The 21,972-nt window shown below is 39.6% G+C and overlaps 1 protein-coding gene across 2 annotated transcripts in view; it reads left to right on the top strand.

Moving 5' to 3' along the window:
* The window catches only part of LOC5568139, a 103,147-nt gene that overhangs the window by 7,032 nt on the left and 74,143 nt on the right, over positions 1-21,972 (top strand). The window contains exon 1 of one of the 2 annotated variants that reach the window (XM_021842432.1): positions 14,580-14,916. The exons of the other annotated variant lie outside the window; for it this stretch is intronic. The gene's annotated coding sequence lies outside the window, so the exon portion shown is untranslated. Of the gene's footprint in view, positions 1-14,579; positions 14,917-21,972 lie in introns of those variants that run through there. 2 annotated transcript variants of the gene reach the window in all.

Raw genomic sequence — 21,972 nt, 5'->3', positions numbered from 1 at the left:
CAGTTTCACTTAATAAGTGTTTACCAAGTAATTGGAATCGCATTTGCGCAAAAACTGGACAGTTACATATCAGGTGATACGAAGTTCCATAATCGGAGTCACAACTATCACACACAAATGAGTCAGCACGCTGAATATTTGCCATGTGATAGTTGAGTCGGCAGTGGCCTGTCAACGCTCTGACCAAGAGACTGCAATTCTGCTTTGACAGATTTGTTAAATACTTCGCCACCTTTGGAGATGGCTCAGTAATATACAATTTTGTTTGACGACACGACTCCAAACTATTCCAATATTGCTTGTGCTGAGTTGCCGCCCAAGAGTTTATCTGAAGCTTCACCCAGCACTTCGAAATTGGAATAGCCGGCTCAGGGCCAATGAAGTCATGCGATGCTCCATCGCGAGCTAGCTCATCAGCCAATTCATTTCCAGCGATGGAAGAATGGCCAGGTACCCATACAAGGTTTACAGAGTTGACTGAATTCAGTTCCTCAATTTGAGTTCGACATGCGATAACAAGCTTCGACCTTGAGCTGGCCGAAGCGAGAGCTTTTATAGCAGCCTGACTATCTGAACAGAAGTATATGACTTTACCCATTACGCGCTGTTGAAGTGCTGATTGCACTCCACACATAAGAGCAAATATTTCCGCCTGAAAAACGGTGCAGTTTCTACCAAGTGAGTAAAACTGATTCAGCCTTAGCTCACGAGAATATACTCCTGCACCAGCTCTACCTTCAAGAAGGGAGCCATCAGTGTAACATACTATATTGTTTGATATACTTCTTTCCAAATAGCCAGACGTCCACTCTTCCCGTGAAGGGAATTGTGTGGTAAATGTCCTGTAAGGAAAGTTACAAGCAATTGTGAGATCACTTGGAGCAAGGACAATTTTGTCCCAATTCACCAAAAGTGGAAACAACGAAGTGTGTGTAGATCTACGATTCACTGGATTTTTCTCCAGTAGATCCAGTACCCATAAACGGTAAGAGCAAGAAAGTGCTTCTTGTTTAAGATGTATGTGTAGTGGCGCAACGTCGAAAAGGGCCTCGAGCGCTGCTGTGGGAGTTGTAGAGAACGCACCAGACATCGCCATCAAGCACATCCTTTGGAGATGGCCCAATTTTGATTGGATTGTTCTCACTTCGCCCTTTTGCCACCACACAAGACATCCATATGCCAATATTGGTCGAACAACTGTTGTGTAAATTCATTTGATATATTTGGGTTTGAGGCCCCAAGTTTTACCAAAGGTTCGCCGGCATTGACCGAAGGCCATACAAGCTTTTTTGACTCTGAAATCAATGTGAGGTGTCCATAAAAGTTTGGAATCTAGAATGACTCCGACATACTTTACTTGATCAGTCACATTAATCTCAGTGCCAAAAAGACGTAAAGGTCGAATTCCATCGCGGTTTCGTCTTTCCGTAAAAAGAACAATAGATGTTTTATTCGGGTTAACCGAAAGGCCATATTGGCGACACCAACTCTCGACTACCTGAAGAGCACTTTGCATCAGGTCGAATAGGGTGCTTATGCACATACCAACTATCAAAGAGAAATAGTCGTCGGCAAATCCATAAGTTGGAAAACCGCAATTATTGAGTTGCCTCAATAGCGTATCTGCTACGAGATTCCACAAAAGTGGTGACAAGACTCCCCCTTGGGGGCATCCGCAAACACTCAATTTTCGAATCGCTGCTTGACGCAATGTCGAGAAGAGATGTCGGTTTTTGAGCATTTGATGAATCCAATTGGTAATCATTGTAGGTAGCCCATGGTTTCGTGCTGCTTCCAATATGGCATCGAAAGACACGTTATCAAAGGCACCCTCAATATCCAAGAAAACACCCAAGCAGGATTGCTTCTGAGCGAATGCTTTTTCGATATCGTATACAACTTTGTGTAAAAGAGTCACAGTGGACTTTCCAGATTGGTAAGCATGTTGATTCACATGAAGAGGCATGTTTGCCAAATAAACATCACGGATGTGATGATCGATAATGCGTTCCAGACATTTCAGAAGAAAAGAGGTCAGACTGATTGGTCTAAAACTCTTCGCTTCTTCATACGACGCACGTCCTCCTTTCGGGATAAACTTTACAGTAATATCACGCCAGGATTTGGGAATATACCCGGTAGCAAAACTGCTTACAAGTAGCTTTTTCAAAACATGTTTGATAAACTCAAACCCCTTTTGGAGCAGAACAGGATAAATCCCATCCGCTCCTGGAGATTTGAAAGGAGCAAAACTATTAAGTGCCCATTGAATCGATTCAGTAGTTACGATACTGCGAGCCGAGGCCAGAGACTCGTAACTACATGAAAAGACATTTTTTTTTTTTTTTTTTTTTTTTACTTAATCATTTATTTACTAGGCTCATGCGCCATTAGGCATTACGGAGCCGACTTCTTTTGATTGTTTTAACAATTTCATGATGTTTTCTTAATATACTATGTTAGCTTTGGGGAACCGTAAAACTCGCGGTTTGGTCGAGGTTAGGGGTAACAATAATTTCAAGGAAGGGATAGGACAATGGGAGCGTTCCGTTGACATTCAGCAGCTTGAAGATGTGACGTGTTTACTTTGCTGCTGGTCGAACGTGGAGTGGACAATGACAACCTGTAACGATACAACAAGACGAATTTCGAGGGGACACAAGGTGGACAAGTAGACCGACGAGATGGGGGAATCAAACACAGATGTTAGCTTGTTTCAAAAATTCGTACAAAAGCTTCATGTACACAAGGTCAAGTTTACCCAACACATTTCTAATGTCTTCCTTTTCTGGTTTCCCTTGGGCCCTGAGGGATGTACAAAAATTAGATCTGGCAATACCGTATTCGAGGCACTCCCAAACTACGTGGTTGATATCTTGGTAACCTGCACCGCAGCTGCAGTGATTGCTATCTGTGAGCCCTATTCGATAGAAGTGAGAGCCTAGAGAGTAGTGGTTGGACATAAGTCGACACATTACCTTAATAAAGTCTCGACTTAAGTCCAACCCCTTGAACCACGGCTTCTTCGATACCTGCGGGAGAATGGAATGTAACCACCTGCCCAATTCTCCGGCATCCCATTTTTGTTGCCAGCTGACCAATGCATGTTGACGAGCAATTGAGAAAAATTCATTGAAGGCAATTTGTCGGTCAAAAATATCACCTTCCATAGCGCCCACCTTGGCGAGCGAGTCCGCTTTCTCATTGCCCGGGATCGAGCAATGTGAAGGGACCCAAACCAAGGTGATAGTATATGAATCATTCGATAGAGCACTCAATTTAGATCGTATTTCACTGAGAAAATACGGGGAGTGCTTCACCGGCCTCATTGAACGTATAGCCTCTATGGAGCTAAGGCTATCCGTAAAAATGAAATATTGATCAGAGGGAAGAGAGGCAATTCGCTCTAATGCGTAATGTATAGCCGTTAATTCCGCGACATATACGGAGCAAGGATTCTGAAGTTTATATGCGGCGCTATGAAACTCGTTGTACATACCAAATCCAGTGGAATCATTCGTTTTTGACCCGTCGGTGTAAAACCTTCTCTCGCAGCTGATGTGACCGAACTTGCTAGTAAAAATTTTTGGGATTTGCTCCGAACGAAGCAGATCTGGAATTCCACGGATGTCTTGTCTCATGGTCAGATCAAAAACTACAGCGGAACTAGAGAAGTCAGGGAAGCAACCGTAATTGGGAAGATTCAAAGAAGGGTTAACCTCCAGAGTCATGTACGCGTAGTACAATGTCATAAATCTTGTTTGAGGATTTCGTTCGATTAGCTTCTCAAAATTTTCAATTACCAACGGGTTCAACACTTCACAGCGGATGAGGAACCTTAACGACAATTCCACGAACCGATCTGATAAAGGCAGTATTCCTGCTAATATCTCTAAACTCATCGTATGAGTCGAGTTCATACAGCCTAACGCGATCCGAAGACAGCGATACTGAATACGCTGGAGCTTTAGAATGTGTGTTTTCGCGGCGGATTGGAAGCAAAAACTACCGGATTCAAGAACCGACAGAATCGTTGTGCGATATAGCTTTATCAGATCGTCCGGGTGGGCCCCCCACCATGTTCCTGTGAGTGTACGCATGAAGTTGATTCGTTGCTGGCACTTCTGATACAGATACCTAATTTGTTTTCCCCAGGTGCATTTAGAATCAAACCAGACCCCTAAATACATATGCGATAAACCTTGAGTCAGTGCCTTACCCATAAACTGAAGTTCTAGCTGTGCCGGATCACGCTTTCTAGAAAAGACAACTAACTCGGTTTTCTCCGGAGAGAATTCGATACCCAGCTTCACAGCCCAAGCGGACAAATTGTCCAGAGTATCTTGCAATGGTCCTTGCAGATTGTCCGCCTCTGGTCCTGTAACAGAAACAACGGCGTCATCCGCAAGCTGTCTTAGCGAGCAATTTCCCATGAGACAATTATCAATATCTCTTACGTAAAAGTTGTAAAGAAGAGGGCTTAAACATGAACCCTGGGGGAGACCCATGTAACTTATTCGAGAAGTTGTTGAGTTTCCATGTGAGAAAAACATGTGCTTCTCAGACAACAAATTGTACAAGTAGTTATTCAAAATCGGGGCAAGTCCACACTCGTGGAGTTTGTCTGAAAGGACATCAACGCAAACTGCATCAAAAGCCCCCTTAATATCCAAAAAGACTGAGCCCATTTGTTCTTTTTGAGCATAGGCCAGTTGAATTTCAGTAGAAAGCAGCGCAAGACAATCGATCGTTCCTTTGCCTCTGCGGAATCCAAATTGAGTATCTGAGAGAAGGCCAGTCGATTCAACCCATTTGTCCAGTCGAAAGAGAATCATCTTCTCTAACAACTTTCGGAGACACGACAACATCGCAATAGGACGGTACGAGTTGTAATCCGACGCAGGCTTTCCTGGTTTTTGGATGGCAATAACTCTCACTTGTCTCCAATCATCCGGAACAATGTTGCTCTCCAAGAATACATTGAATAAGTTCAACAAGCGCCTCTTTGCGACGTCTGGGAGGTTTTTCAGCAAGTTGAACTTAATTCTATCCATACCCGGGGCAGAATTATTACATGAAAAGAGAGCAAGTGAGAGTTCTACCATCGAAAATGTTGAGTCCATTGCATTCCTTTCTTCTGGATAATCACGAATAGTCATTTGAACTTGGACAGAGTCCGGACAAACTTTTTTCGCGAAATCAAATATCCATCGAGAAGAACTTTCACGATCCTCGTTTACCGATTGTACGTTCCGCATTCTTCTACCGACCGTCCACAGGGTTCGCATCGACGTTTCCCGTGATAATCCGTTGACGAAGTTTCTCCAGTAACCGCGTTTCTTCGCTTTCACGAGGCTCTTGAACTTGCGGTCAAGAGAACAATACCGATCGTAGTTATCGCGCGTTCCACGTTTCCGATATTCTTTAAACGCATCTGATCTTTCGCGATAGACTCCGGTGCATTCGCCATCCCACCACGGGGTGGGCGGCCGACGTCGTACTGAAGATCCTGGAACCGGTTTACGCTGAGCTTGAAGAGCACTGTTTATAATCAACGCGGATAAGAATTGATATTCTTCCAGCGGTGGAAGTATATCGACCGATTGCTCACCTACGGAGATCGCTTCAGCGTATTTTCCCCAGTCGATATGCTTCGTGAGGTCATACGCTACGTCGATCTGGTGTGTTCGACACGAATTATTGGTAACTGAAATTTTGATAGGCAGGTGATCACTACCATGGGGATCCTGAATTACTTTCCACATGCAATCCAATGATAATGAATTCGAACAGATTGAGAGGTCTAACATACTAGGGGGATCTGGAGGTTTTATTCGTGTTGCTTCCCCAGTGTTCAAAATTGTCAGATTGAAGTAGTCGCAGAGATCATATATTAAGGTTGCGCGATTGTCGTCCCTTGGTGACCCCCAGGCTGTACCGTGAGAATTAAAATCTCCTAGGACCAACCATGGCGCAGGCATAGCTTCGCATATTGCCGCTAAGTCTCTGCGAGACATTCTAGCGTTTGGCGGTATGTACACACTGGCTATGCTGAGGCTTTTACCTCGGGCTGTAATATGACATGCAACTACTTCAATGCCTGTCATCAAGGGGAAATCGATTCTATAAAAGGAGTGAAGCTTGCTAATCCCTAAGAGCACCCCTCCATATCCATCCCCTCGATCCAGACGAATAATATTAAAATCGTGGAAAGAGATATTTTTATCAGAAGTGAGCCATGTTTCACAGAGAGCAAATATGTCGCAGCGAGTGCTGTGTACTAAAAATTTGAACGCCTCCATATTTTTTAAAAGACTTCTACAATTCCACTGTAGTACTTCGATCATATCTCCGACCTCATTGACCATATTAGCCATCGAAAGATATGAACGAGTCAAGAATCGGCCACTTTGAAGCTATTTGCTTCAGAAAAGGTTTCACCAAGGAAAGCGCCATGTTGAGCAGGTTCCTCGTTTCGGGTGAGAGTTGAAACATTTCGAAAATGAAATCCACTATCCCAGAAAGAGTCAGTTTTCCGGAAGCATTATTTTGCTCCTGCTGACGAATTGGTTGTTCTTCTGGGCATAAAACTGGAACAACTGGGGTTTTAGATGTTCCCGGAAGTGACGGAAATTCTCCAGCTGAAAACTTGAAGCCTGGAGGTGATCCCTTTTTGGTGTTTCCGCCATTTCTTGATTTTATCAAAGGCTTTGAAGAAGCGTTTTGATCAACAGGGACGTTCTGAGAAGCCTGTTGCTTCAAGCGCCGTTTTGTAACCGCACGCTTCCTTTTCGTCCCTGTCTCAATTATTGTATACTCTTCTCCATCCTCAGAGTCAGAGCATTGGTCGTTATCCGGCAGGGATGCGAAGATATTGTTACTTTGAAAGGTATGGGCCGATGGAGCAACAGTCGGAGCGATCTTTTTCAGCATGTCTGCATAAGAACGCCTAGACCGCTGTTTCAGGGAGTTTATGGTATGTTTCTCCCGCTCTATGTACTTCGGGCATGCACTGAGTTCGTGAGGGGCTTGGCCACAAGAGGTACATTTTGGCTCCATATTGCAGGAACCTTCGGCATGTTGTTCGCCACACTTACTACAACGTGGTTTGTTGCTGCAGTAAGGTGCAGTGTGGCCCAACTGCCGGCACTTTTCACAGTGCATAACCGTCGGTACATAGAGACGAACAGGTAACCGAAGACGCCCAATCACGAGGACGCTTGGTAAGGCCGAACCGGAGAAGGTTACGCGGAACGAATTTGACGGCTGTTTTGAGCCATCAGGCAACACTTTGTTCATTTGATTGGCATCAAGAACAGGAGCCAGCGGAACGGCACGATTTTTAAACCCACCAGCTCCCGACATGATGTCTGCGCGAGTCAAATTGTGCTCCGTGACAACTCCATAACATTCGACCTCGCGACTGGGAATGTAGACTTTGTACTCCATTGAAAAGAGCTCAAAGGCAGCAATTCTGTTCGCCTGGTCGCGATCACTAACTGTGACACGCAACTTATCACGGCTGGGTGAATCAATCTCAAGGATACCTCGAAACGATTTTGCCAGATCTTTTTCGATTTGAAGTTTATTCAAAGGTTTTCCGTTAGCTTTGGGCCGAAAGAAAACCAGAAAGGGACCCTTAGATCCGGGCGGGTAAACTTTCGGGCGGGGGATCGCCTGGTTAGTAGAGGGACCAGAAGTCGAGGGCAATACAGGGGACTGATTTGGGGAGGCTGGCAAACCAAAATTGGAATCCAATTGTTTCTCAGGTGAATTCCGTGTTTCACTTGGAGAAGGGATAATCGAGGTATTTTGAAGAACCATTGGATCAAGCAAAGGTAACACTTTTTCATTTTCACTAGTCTCCATGGCCTCATACTGTTGAGTTTTTGGATCAGTGGTATGAACTGAAGCTGACTCATCGTCAGAAGAGATTAAATATTCTGGCGAACCCCCGCCGGTATCATTCGGTTCCATTACGGATCCAATTTCTCCTACAATGGAGAGTTTGTTAGTAATTAAAACTACTTAGTTGTGTTATCTTAATCACTCTGACAAAAATAAATACTGTCAATTTCAGTTAGAACAAAGTAGTAAAACTGATATAAATATGTATCTTCAATATGTATCAAATGGTAATATTAACAATAATGAGAAAAAAAAATGAACGAAAAAAAAAAGAAACGGTGCAGATTGTAAATTCAAAAATTAGTTGGGAATCCCTGATGAATCCGAACCACTGCACAATAGCAAAATAGGGAAAAAAATAAAACGAAAAAAAAAATTATCAAAAAAAAAAAAAAAAAATATTTACAAAAAAAAATAGTTGGGAACCACTGACGGTTCAAAACCACTGGTTTGAATGATGGGAGTAACGGCGAACTAGAGAGAGCGAAACGAATTAATGCGACTTTATTACCTACAGCAACCACGCCATGTGCTTTTGATCCACAGCACGAACAGGACAATGTGTTGACTAGGCGCCTTTCAAGTCGGTCGAACGTATGCCGGCGATGGTGTGTGGTAGGAACAATACTACCGCCGTGGCTGTCGTCAATGATGATATCGATGATGATGATACCGCTCGGTGTAGTACGTAGGCACGATCGGCTTCGATGGTGACCTTGACTGCTATCAAATCTTCTCCAAGGGCGTTTGGAGAAGATTTAGTCCCAATATGTTGAATAATTAACACGCCAGACTAAGCTGACGGTTAATTACTTCCCGTGGTACACTACTGTGGGACACTCGCGACGGTTGAAAAACCCACACGGTGGGGAAAAACAATCCAAAAAAGCGGAGCAAAAAAATTGAGCTGTTGACGTTGTGAGTGCACGACTAGGAATGGTGAAAAGACATTTGGTTCATCCGTAGATGCTATGTCCACACATCCGGGGAAGTGTGTATTGAATAAACATTCTAAAACTTCTTCATCGGAAGAAGTAAAGTCACCATTAGGTAAGCGAATTTCGTTCACTTGGAAATCCTTAGATTTAGCAAGAATTTTGTTCAACCGACTGACTTCACTCAAACTGGAAACATTTGTACAAAGGTTTTTCCAGCCGGATCGTTCAGCAGAACGAAGAGCCTTCTTGTAAGCCTTGCGAGCTGACTTGAACGACTCTGATCCAGCTGAACGGCGTCTGTTCCAACTCCTTCTACATTGTTTCCTGAGTCTAGTCAGATCGGAATTCCACCATGGGGTCCCTCTTGTAGTCTTTACAGACCGCAGAGGACATGCTTCTTCAAAAGCTTCCATAATGTAGGATGTTGTAGTATCAACGGCATCATCCAGATCACTTGGATTTTCAATGGACGGAGAATATCCATGAAATTTGGTCGCAACCAATTCAATGTAGAGTTCCCAGTTTGTTGACCGGGGATTCCTAAAACGCAAAGTCTGCGCAGTTACATTTGAATGTTCAAAGAAGATGTAGCGATGATCAGATAATGATTCCTCATCTGATATATGCCAATTCGTCAACTCGTGACTGATTCTATTCGAGCAGAGCGTTATGTCTAACACTTCTTCTCTATTAGAAACCATGAAGGTTGGGCGATTGCCTATGTTAAGTAATCCAAGGTCTGTACTACTTAAGTATTCCATCAGACTGGAGCCTCTCAAATTGATATCCGAGCTGCCCCAGATGATGTGATGAGCATTGGCATCACTGCCCACAATCAGCGGAAGGCCTTTTGTTACGCAGTGTACGAGAACTCGTTTGAAGTCATCCGTTGGGGATGGTTCATCATGTGGTAAATATACCGAACAATAGACGTATTTCCTGTTGAGGTCACCAACAGAAACATCGATTGTGACAGCACATACATCTCTGGTAGTTAACTCAGAAATGAGTGTAGCAACGATTGCTTTATTAACGAGCACGCATGCGCGGGGCATGGAGCGCGAGTTTGCCATTTCAAGCTTGCTAAAAGTAGCAAAAACTGGGTCCACAAGGTTACCTAGATAGAAGTTCCCTCTACGAAAGTAGGGTTCTTGAACTAGCGCCACTTGGGCTGCACCATTTTGCATGAGTCTGCAAAGATTGATCGTTGCTGTTCTTTTATGCTGAAGATTGATCTGAGCTAACCTAACCGTAGCCACTACCCAAACTAGGCAGGATTAAGCTTTTTGCAATCTCAGCACGAAAAAGACCAGCAACGAAAAAACCAGATCGGTATCTATTTAAAGTCGCCAAAGGCGAAAGAGCACAGAATACACTGTGTAAAACGCATAATGCGAATCCATATAGGTGATAATTTAAATTAAATGTCAACATATTCATAATCCCACCCTTATTAAGCCTCAGGATAGAGACTGAAGAAGGGCAGCCGATTATCTCGGAGAAACACAAGGTCACCTGCACCATTGCTCCGGGTAGCACAGGAAGGACTCAATACTGTGGAGGGCGCCCTGGTACCCCACAGGCTCCGTTTGCGGTTAGGTTTTATTTAGACCCCCCTAACCATTCATTTTTAGGCACGGTACGCATCACACCATAAATTAGGGGTCACCTGTGAGGTGGACTTTTACCACCGGAACAGGCAATCCGTAGTGTTAATTCTTAGCCAGTTGAAACAACCGCTACCGACACTACGCGGCTATCTAGGCTGCTCGGGAAAAGGAGGTTAATATTGATGATTAACTCCTGACGTGCCCAAGCAGCCATTAAAAAGCCGATAAAGTTGGATCAGTGTATATGATCGGACCGATCTTGGCTTTTCGTCAGTACAATGATCAACAAATATAGCAGTTCACGAAATCTGTTTCTCGCAGATAAAGGCGGCAACGAATTGTCGGGTTGCTTGAAAAATGCCTATTTTCGTCTCATTTCCGCGATAATTTCATTCACTGACTGAAAACACTGGCTCATAATCCCGGACAGTCTCGATTCGAACTCAGACACCTTCAGCATGGCTTTGTTTTGTAGCCACGGACTCTAACCACTCAGCTAATCAAGGCCCCAAGATGTTGAATTACAGCTTTGCAAAAGCAGCTTAAGCGATAAAAGATTGAATGTAGTGATATAAGATTTGTAGCTGCAAAATGCGTTATAACTTTATTAACGCTAATGGTTCTATTTTTGACAGGTTTCGTTTATTTTGCTGCGTTTGCTGCTTCAATTCAACTATTACACAACAGAAAGCAAATAATCGTGGCTTATAGCGCTAAAATTGTTAGTTGGGCGATACATACTCGAGAAAATTATAAAGATATTCAAAAAACGGTTCATTTTTTTTTGTATTGCACTTATCTGTAGAGAAACTGATACGTTTTTTTTTCCTAATTTTACAGAACAAATCGTGACTTGTTGCTATCTTTTTTAGATGAAGCTTGAGATTCTTTGGTAAATGATTCAACATGCAGAAACTCCCATTAGTATTTCGCTGGAAACTCTTGAAAAATTCTGAAAGAATTTTTGATGAATCTGATAAGATTTTATTCCACAAATTTTCCCTATTGAGTAGATGAGTTATAAGCATAATGGTTTCTTATTTCACCATTTTAATGGTAATTTGAAATTTAATACTTGAAGAGAGGCCAGCGGCTCACCGACGCCCTGATAGATGCCAAGGAGTTGGATATAGGGTAGGGTAAATGGTATAGGATTCACTATAAGCAAGTGATGCGACCGGATTCAAATCAAGTGTATGCGTAGTTGAGTATATGTTTTGTAATTGAGTACAAGTGTGAATGAAATGTTTTTATCAACGTTGGGAGTGACATAGCTAAGAAAGCTAATGTCACTCCATGCGCGCTTGTTTTCTTGGGATGGGGCACAGGTATTTCCACCTCATGTCCTAGCTAATGAGTTTTAGTTTGAGCGCCTTACTCGCTCTCTGAAACGAGAAGATTAATTATCCCAACCCTATGGTACAGAAGTAGCCCATATTGCATTGAAAATAAGCAGTTTGATCGGAACGAACTCACCAAAGCCATTCGTTTGTCTTAACGCCGAATAAAGTTCTAGTCTCTGCAAAAAGTTTTAATCATCCCTTCCTCTGGATGGTCCCACATTTTAATTAACGGAATTTGTGCGTCGTCGATAAAGCTCACACAATGAAAAAAGCAAAACTGGGCATTTCCGTTTGGTTTTGAATATTCTTCAACTTTGCGTAGCACAATTACCATAATCAAATGGGGTTTTGTCACTTTTTTTATTATTTTTTTTTTGTTTTAAGAAAGCACTGACCGTCACCACCAGCTTTCACAACCGTAACTAACATGCTTTCTCACTGAAATTTATCAGAATCACACTTTTCACTATAGAAAAATCTATCCGGGTGACAGCCGAAGCACCAGCGGAATCCCGTAAAATCTAACATACTGAACGCCACAAGCCATCCATACCGTTTTGTCTCAAATTCGGAACAGACTCATATTCCGAACACTCTGTTTTTGTATGGCGATTAGGTTGAAATGTTTCATTGAAATATGTCACCAAATAACAAGGAAATGGCAGTCAATCGCAATTCAATTTAATTGTCTCCAATATAGTTTATACCGCCGAAGTACTGATGATACCAATCAGATGCATTTGAAGTCACTGATGGCCTTAAGTGTTCGGAATATGAGTCAAAACGGTACAAAAGTTATATTGAATTTAAAAAAATGTCATGTAAAAATCTTGAATTAATTCTTCAAAATACATTTACAGGAATCCTGAAGCAAACCTTAGACGAATTAGGAGTTTTAGAATTGCTGAAGGATTTCAAAAGAAAATATATACAGATATTTCTCCCGAATTCGAAGGCCGTGATTTCGGGTGAAATAAATCACTTGTCAATGTTATTATTATTATTATTATTATTATTGGAATTAACTCTTCATACTTAATTTTGATATCCTGAATCCGAATATGCTTGCCAAATTCTTAACAAGACAATAAGCAATAGGAATAGGAAATAATCAATAACCAAATTACAAGAAAACAATGATTATTTACTACAGGTAACATTGATTTTGATGCACTGTTAGTAAGAAATAAAATCGAGAGACAGGGTGATCAATTTCGCCCAAATTTACGGTACCTATTAAAATATTTAGAGAAATCCAGGAAAAATGATTTTTTTGAGTGGTTAACGGGGGAAACTTCACAACAGATATAAGTATAAATCTCATGAACTTGTGTATTGTGACTTTAAAATATTAAATTCGATAAAATATACTGAGGGGCTTCTGGAAGAACTCCATGAAGAATGCAAAATATCCGAACAGGAACAAAACCAAATCGTGGAAAAAATCTGAACATGAATCTCTAAACATTTTACTGGAAGGTTTTCTGTCGGATTCCTCGAAGGAATACTTGCTTGATGAATTACTGATGAAATCTATGTCAGGGCATTCTTGGAGGAACTGTATGGAATCATTACTCAGTCAACAATTTAAACCAAGATGCATTTGAAACTCCACTTTGCTCACTATTATAGAAAAAGGAAGGTGGATGTCTTTCATAGTATAACATCATATTATGCTAAGAGAGTAAACAGTGATTACATGAATTAATTTTTAAGAAAGATTGACTGGACTTTGATGATGATAATTGGATTTCGGCTTTCAGTCACGAATTAAGCGTTGATTATTTCAAATCATTACCAACGAAACAATCAACGCTTAATTCGTGACTGAAAGCCGAAATCCAATTATTATCATTAATTTTTAAGATCGCTTGCCCTCCCTCCCCCTGATTGATTTGATTGAATTACTCTTTACTATGTGGAAATTCAGCCCGAAGTTAGTACATCCCTGTTTCCTTCCCCTGAAAAAAATACTGGCTTCATCTTCTTTTGACATTACGTCCTAACTGGGACAGAGCCTGCTTCTCAGCTTTGTGCTCAATGAGCAACCTCCACAGTTATATACTAAGAGTTTTCTTTGCCAAAGTTGCCATTTTTGCATTCGTACACACTCAATCTGTTCGGTAAAAATAACTGGGTTTTGGAACTACCGAAGAGGTCAGTAAACTAAAAAAAAATGTCAGATATCGAAAAATAGAGATTTTTCACTGAAATTTTGCAGAGAGCTTTCTTTTTATATCATATATTGATAAAAAATAAAACATGGTGAAATTTGCTTTTCTATTACGCGTGGCAACAGTTTCCATTTCACTGACTTTTTCGGAAGTTCCAAAACCCAGTAAACTTTTACCGACCCCAGTAATTTAATCTAAGTGTGTATATCGTTTGGCAGGTACGAAGATACTCTATGCCCAGGGAAGTCGAGGAAATTTTCATTACGAAAAGATTCTGGACTAACCGTGAATCGAACCCAGAAATCTTCAGCATGTCTTGGCTTTGTAGCCTCGGACTTTATCCACTCGGTTAAGGGCTTTCCCCACGAAACATCATATCTTTCATTCTAGGGTTGAGCACCATGGCTTTTCAAAAATTGATTTTTCCTGGGACACCCTATTCGGCAGTCTCGAAGATGCGGAACCGTACCGGGCGACGGACGGTGTGTCTTTCTTGGCAATCCTCAAAACCCACCTCGAGAAGGGAATTTTACATCGCCTCACAGTTCAGCCTAGCTTGAAAACGAGTGTTCAGTACCAATAAGCAAAGTGTGTTGGCGGGTTGGCGCGAAGGTCTCTTGTCCGCGGTCGCCGTCGCCATATAGCTACTTACTCGACACACGTTACGAACATTAATATCGTTCTCGGGATGTTGTTGTGGATCTTTCCGATGGCCAATTTATTGCCAACCCGTGGGATGATGATCCGAAGCGAATAATATTGTTTCTGAGTGTGTTATGAAAATACCTTCACACAGTTTGGCTGGGCAAAGCGAGATCAAGGTTGCGTCACTTTCGACAAATGCGTGTGATGAGATCTCAGAAAATGTGCATTATCTCGTAGATTTAGCGGTGTAAGTGAAGGAATCTGACATGCCGACACTAATTAATAAAGCAATCAAGAGGTATGTAAACAATTGAGAATGGCTGCTACTCTTCGCTACTGTTATTTGAAGTGGCAAACGGTTATCATAAGTCCAACACGAGCGCCTTTGAGAGGTTCTAAATTGTGTGGGACCGAGTGGGTTTTGTGGTTTCTTTTTTATTTTCATTAAAATCCCGTTGTACATTTGAACAAAAAAAAAAAAATTAGGGATTTTAATTTTTTTATTTAATTTTATTTTTTATTTAAACGTCTTTAAAGTCCAACTTTTAGAAACTTTCATTTACTGGGAGGTACACCTAAAACAAGTCTATTATAAAAATTACGATATTATACATACGTTTCATGCACAGGATATGTGAGGTTTTCTTAAATAAAATGCATTTTTTGCTGACCCTCCGCTCTCCCCACACCAAAAAGCTCAATACGAAGTTTAGAAGAGTTTTCTTTTATCCTTGACTGCCTAGAACTTAAATGTTGTCACGAACCTTTTAGCGAAAATCATTTTTAAAAATTTGTGCTATTTTTTGTTATTATAAGTCAAAAATCTCCATATAACGTCCAGGATATTTTCGTAACGGAAATTTTCTTGACTTCCCTGGGCATAGAATATAATCGTACCTGCCACACGATATACGAATGCGAAAATGAGAAACTTTGGCAAAGAAAGCTCTCAGTTAATAACTATGGAAGTGCTCATAAGAACACTAAGCTGAGAAACAGGCCTGTCCCAGAGAGGACGTTACTGCCAGGAAGAAGAAAAAAAAGTTTACAGAAAACCTCTTACAGAAGAAAAGACGAACAAAGGCACCGGGAACAAGATATGTCTTCCTTTTTGGGGACGTCTCAACAGAAAGTTCCGCCAGCAATTCGAGGAAGATAAGATGACTAAAGAGAAAGATAAATTGATTTAAAAAAATAACGGCTCGAGAAATTGTATATAGGAAATGTCGATCCCCCAAGGAACATCGGAATATCTTCGAAATCAGATGAACAATGATCAATATTGGCTCAGATTCTAAAAAGTAAGAGTTTAAGAGATCTTTTGAGGAACAAAAGAGTTATCGTGGTTTGAATATGTTTTTGTTCTAAAAATATGGAGCTGCTGATTGATAGGTTAACTACATTTGCATTGATTTCATATTGCATATCTTGATGTCTTACTTCAATACATAGCAAGATTTGAAGAGTTGACTTCAGAAAATTCAACCCTCACAAAGCTACTCACCGGTAACAAATCAGATTTTATTTTACCCGATGATTTCATAACACCTCACCTTCTACAGCCAGCATTTAAACTCACGTGTGAATAATCCATGCACGGTCGCTCTCCGAGCGCTGTAAACAAGAAATATACCCACGCATTTCTCAACCGTCGTCCGTCGTCTTACGTTACTTTGGCCCTCCTGCTTACGCCACCACATCCGTAAATCGTTAACTGCGGCAGTTAGTGTTCACTGTAGTAATGCACCAGATAAACACATCTTATATCTCCCATACTCGGATGCCGTTGACACAGTAGCTATGTGGATTGAACCCAATAAACTAATCACCTTGGCCGGTTCACTGTCGCCATAATACAGTAATACACCGTCAATGACGATTTGCATTTTTTTTACGATAGCTTCGAATGTTGGAAGATGTGACCAAATAAGGTTCATCTTAGCCACTTTCATCATCCATCTATGGTTATTCCAATTCTAAGTTTAAAAAAATGTGTAAAGCCTAGTAGTTTGCCAGAAAAACCCCCTTTCTCGAAAAAAAAAAAACGAAACTTGTAAACAACATTCATGTTACAACATTTAGCCAACCCGACTTAAAGTGCCATTCGAGTCGCCCAGCACCGGGTAAAACCGGTTGTGCTGCTTTTCCTCGAATATCGGTTCCCCGAATGTCGTTCCTCTGAATGTCAGTTCTCCGAAAAGTTATTGGCATCCATAATGGTAATGAATTCATACATTTCTTTAGAGTTTCACTGACTTCAGCATTTCTGGCAATATGTGTTTAGTCGAAAATAACAAATATCCCCTTCTTGAGATGGAAAGTGGGTGGCACCGTATTGAAGATTGCCAGATTTTGACATAAATATTTCCCCGTTCTTGGGAGACACCGATAACTAAAAGTGCTAAAAAGTATAATCCCGCTGAATGTATCACCTTCAAAATCGCTAATACTGCACGATTGGTGACGCTGTCTTTTAGCATTCACTGCCCCTGAACGTCTGATAGTAGATGTTTGCTTTGGTTATAGTCGTTAAACATTTTGTTGGTTTGATTCAAATACCGAGGAAAGACGTGCCTGATGAAAGCACTTTGCCATCGTAAAAGAGAATGGTTTTGCTATTTGGGTTCGAATACCAGTAAACCGAAAAATTGTTGGTAATCATAATTTTCATAATTTCTTACGTTCCAAAGATAGCTGCAATGCAATCTTTTTTATTTGATTCGAGTATTTCAGAGTTCTACTATCCTCGGTACTTTCGGCATACATATGTTCGCCAGTGCTGTAGCATGCGGTTGGCCAGGTTGGCACCCGCCAAGGGCGCCAGCCTAAAGGGGGCGCCAAACACCGTGAATCACTTGGTAAAATTTTGAAAGATGCATATACAATTAAGGCTTCTTATCAGTTACCATTTCAAAGGGATTTAAACAATTTTTGAAAGGCTTATACAAAACATGCAAAGCACTTTCAAAGTTTTTTTTTAAGTTTAAACAATTACACATAAATTAAGTTTGTAAATTAGCAGAAACAAAGGTTTTTATAATTCAGATTTGTATGTAAGTCTGGAGTGTATGTTCCGATCTTTCGAAAACACTTCCCCACCTACGAGAAGTTGACAGGTAAAATTGAAATTATATTGAGCTTAAATAAAGGTTGCTGCACACAGAGTAAATTCGTCGAATACGATATCACTGAATCTCAAGCTGAATTATAAAATTTTCATTGAATACTGTACATGATTCAAACTATATAACTTTTTCTTGGGCGGGATCCAAGAAACTCTGGGCAGGGTTTCAATAGAAAATAGGATAAGATTCTCATAAAATCAAGGAGAGGATACCGATAACTTTGATCATTATTTTAAACTGCTCGACTGCTTTTTCGCAAAATTTAAAAAAAGTTAAACCTGTTAAAAAATTCTCACAGCAGACTTTGTTTAAGAATCTGTAATACATTTTTTGTAACAAAAAACGAAGGTGTTACGAAGATTTTCGATGTAAATAGTACGGTTGTAACTATTTAGACAACATTGTTTTCAAAATTCGACCACCTTTCTAAAAGTTACTCATTAATTTGGTGGTTTTACAGGTATATATTGTCGAAAATATATATGGGGTAATTACATTTGATGATCCTCGACAAAATTTCTCTGCCACCGCCAAGTAAAATTTAATTATAACGTTCTTAAAAACAGGTCTTGTAATATTCGTAAATATTCCATCTTCTGATTACTGACTGTACAAAAAGATTATGATTTCATTTGTACAGTTAACTCTCCCTTACTCGATATTCCGTATCTCGATATCGAGTTAGAGAACCATAATAAAAGTTGGTTTTCATGGCTAACTCGATGGTCCCTTGGATCGCAGTTGCATTGGTTTTGTGTTCTGTAACTCGATACCTCCCTAGCTCGATGGTCCCTTCAATATCGAGTAAGGGAGAGATGACTGTAACACCAATACTTTTGATGACTCCCATAAAAAAATCTTGTTGAAGTCACTCTAGTATTTCAGAAATAATGTTAATTATATGTTTAGATAAGTTTCTACCAAGGGGCGCTGAAATGGAGGTTCGCCAAGGGCGCCACGAGGCCACGCTACGGCTCTGATGTTCGCTGCCGTTATTTATCAAGCCTGTTACAACTTGCGAAGCATTGGTGATCATGGACCAATACAGATGTGATGTTTTGCTTCGCTTGCTTCAAAATCAAATGAGAACGAATTCTGCAATGCCTGACTGGAATACCGTTTTGTCTTAAATTCAGAGCATGACTCAAACTCCGTACAATGGCAATTGATTGATCTATTTAATGCAAAATAAATGAATCAAAGAAGGATTGATCATCCTGTGAAGAATTTGAGTGGTTTTCTTGCAAAATTGCTATAAATAGCCATGTTCGAAAACTGAGACGAAATGACACATTTTTCCTGGAATGCATCTAGAAAAAACTCCAAGAGGGTTCTTCAATGATCTGTCGAGTATTGAAGAGTTGTTTTGCAATAGTTTCTTCAGGAATGCTTCGGGAATATTTTGCAGGGCTTTCTAGGAATTCTTATATTAATTTTTACAATAATGATTCCTCCCGTAACCAGAGAATACTCTAAAGTTCCTCAAATTATGTTATCAGAAATCAACTTTTTCCTACATTTTTTTTTTCAGAGTTGGTACAGGTGTTCCTTCAGATAAATCTTTCTAAAGTTACATTCCACTCAAAGCTTTTTACAGGAATTATTGCAGAGATTGTTTCAGAAAATCCATTCGTTTCAAGGCTGATTTTTTTAAAAGGATTTTCTCCAATAATATCATCAGAAGCTGTTAAAAAAATTTCCTAAGGATTCTCGAAAGAATACAAGAGTCTCTCTTGTCAGTCAGTTCAATATTTACACACACCTTTGAGTGACTTTGAAACAACATAGTGTGAAGCATGGAAAATTAATCCAAACCTTTAATAGACCGATTTTTGATAGACTAAGTGCACTTGGTCCACACTAACTGAACCAACGTGCACCATTTAGTGGTTTGTTTCACTCTGACTAAACAGTTTCTTGTAAAATAACGATTACACTGCGGAACACGATTTGTCTCAAGCATCAAAATATCGCTATTTTATTAATTAGGAGCTGCTGAATCTATTGCCGTTTTCAAAAATATCATAGCACTAGTTTCAACTTTTTAGCTGTTAAAAATGCTTGATTTGACTATATTAGCCAACTTGCATGCAAGTTTGCCAACTTGTAAGGCAATTAATCTGCTTAACTCATTAACGCCCGAATTATTTCACATTTGTAGTAATACCTGATTCTTTCTGGAGTATCGCAATATGATAAGAGAATGCTAAAACCGTCATTTAAATGAAAATCTACGGTCACATTTTGTTACAGTACACAGTGGGTCATATGTACGCAAAATATTGAAAAAACAAAAATCTTTGATTATTTTCACAAATGTTTGAAGGTGGTATGGTGCAGTCAAAAGTGACAAGATATTATGACAAACATAATGTAAACGGTAATAACATGTTACCATTAATATAAATAACAAAAAAGAGGTTTATTTGAAAACTACATCACAAAATGATGCTGAATGTGACATGCGAACAAAGCACACACAAGAACATACGCGTACATGCACAACACATACTAGTTTGCACATTCATACACATCACGGATAAAAAACAAGCTAGTTTGAAACAACAAAAAAATGGTTGAAATTCAAACTAAAATTTTTGTTGTTTCGAAACTATCACTTGTTGTTTGTAAACCAAAATTTTGTTTGAAACAAACTATCTACATTATTTGTTTCCAACTTATATTTTTCTGATTGAACAACAATGATCAACATTGTATCAAAATAATATATTAGTTGTTAGCATATTAAATTTTGTTTATTTTTACCAAATTTCAGTTTACACGATACCTTGACAAATTTCTTAAATCAAACCAAAAAATAAGATTGATTCAAACAATACCACACATCGAAACAAACTGATTTTTGTTTGTAGAAATAACAACCTAAGAATTAGTTTGAAAAAAGCTAGATTTTTAGATTGTTTGCGAGCTCAAACTCTGGTTCGACAGTTAGCCATGTTTTCATTTTGTGTTGTGCTTGAAAACAAACTGTCATGTAAAAATATGAAACTTACTTATAAAATAATGCAACCAGAGTCTAAATATTATAAGATGCTGAATGTTCTGTCAATAACTCAGGTAAATAATACTTTGTGTATAATGGCATATATCTTAATTTATAAAGTTCAAACAAATTATTTTGTTGAAGATTTGGCGTGGAGCTTAGTGGCAAGCATTAGCGGCATTATTGATTAAATGGACGAAGTCACCGGATGCAATCCCGGAATACCAGTGAACTTCGATTATTTTGTCAATGATATTAAATTTGTTTGATATATTAGGGCTCATTCATAAATTTCATAACGCTAAAGGGGGTGGGTGGGTGTTCTCGTGATGTTACGTCTCATACAAAATTTGTAAAATATTCATACAAAAAGCGTTACGAGGGGGTGGGTGGGTGTTAAAATGGTTATTTTCGGTGTGATGAAATAAATGAATGAACCCTTATTGTACTTTTTATAAACAAAAGCAAATTTATAATATGTAGTTGCGGTTTGGATATTCATAATTTTTGCTTTAAAATGATTAAAACAAAAATAGAGAGAATATAACCAGAACGTTATTTCAATAAATTTGTTGTTTGTTTCAAACTGCACCTCTTTTTTGTTCTAAACTAATTTTTGGTGGATTCAAACTAGAAATAATGCTTGATTCAACTATTTTCTTCGTTTGTTTTGAGAACTGTCAAAATCAAACAACCTACAAATTAGTTATTTCTAACAAATGTTTGTTGATTTCAACTAAGACGGCGTTAAATATGTAACGCAGAATGTTAGTTTATTTCAAACAACGCGATTCGTTGATTCAAATTGATTTTATGTTTGTACAAAATTCAACCTAAAGTTTTGGTTGAAACAAACCAAAATTTGTTTGTAATTACTATATTTTTTTCTCCGTGATGTAGCCGCAGTAGTCGCATTCTCCTCCTATATTTAACGCTAGCCTCGTTAGTATCAAATGGTTAATGGGTACACACTTATAAAACTTTCCACGAATATGATAATTTTTGTCGTAATAAAAACCACTAAGGATTTAGCAGGATTCCAAAGATATTGAAATATTGTTTCTACATGATTCTTGAAGGCATCCTACAGGATTCTCGAAGAATATCACAGAATCCCAATTGGAATTTTTCCAGGATGCTCATGAAAAAAAAACACGCACGGAATTCCCATTAGGTTTACAATTCCCGCAGTATTTCTACACAATTCCCAAAGAATTCTTACAGG

The sequence above is a fragment of the Aedes aegypti genome, chromosome 2 (genome assembly GCF_002204515.2).
Source record: "Aedes aegypti strain LVP_AGWG chromosome 2, AaegL5.0 Primary Assembly, whole genome shotgun sequence".
NCBI lineage: Eukaryota > Metazoa > Arthropoda > Insecta > Diptera > Culicidae > Aedes > Aedes aegypti.
The sequence above is the reverse complement of the archived record's forward strand: the minus strand, read 5'-3'. Positions and strand labels throughout refer to the sequence as shown.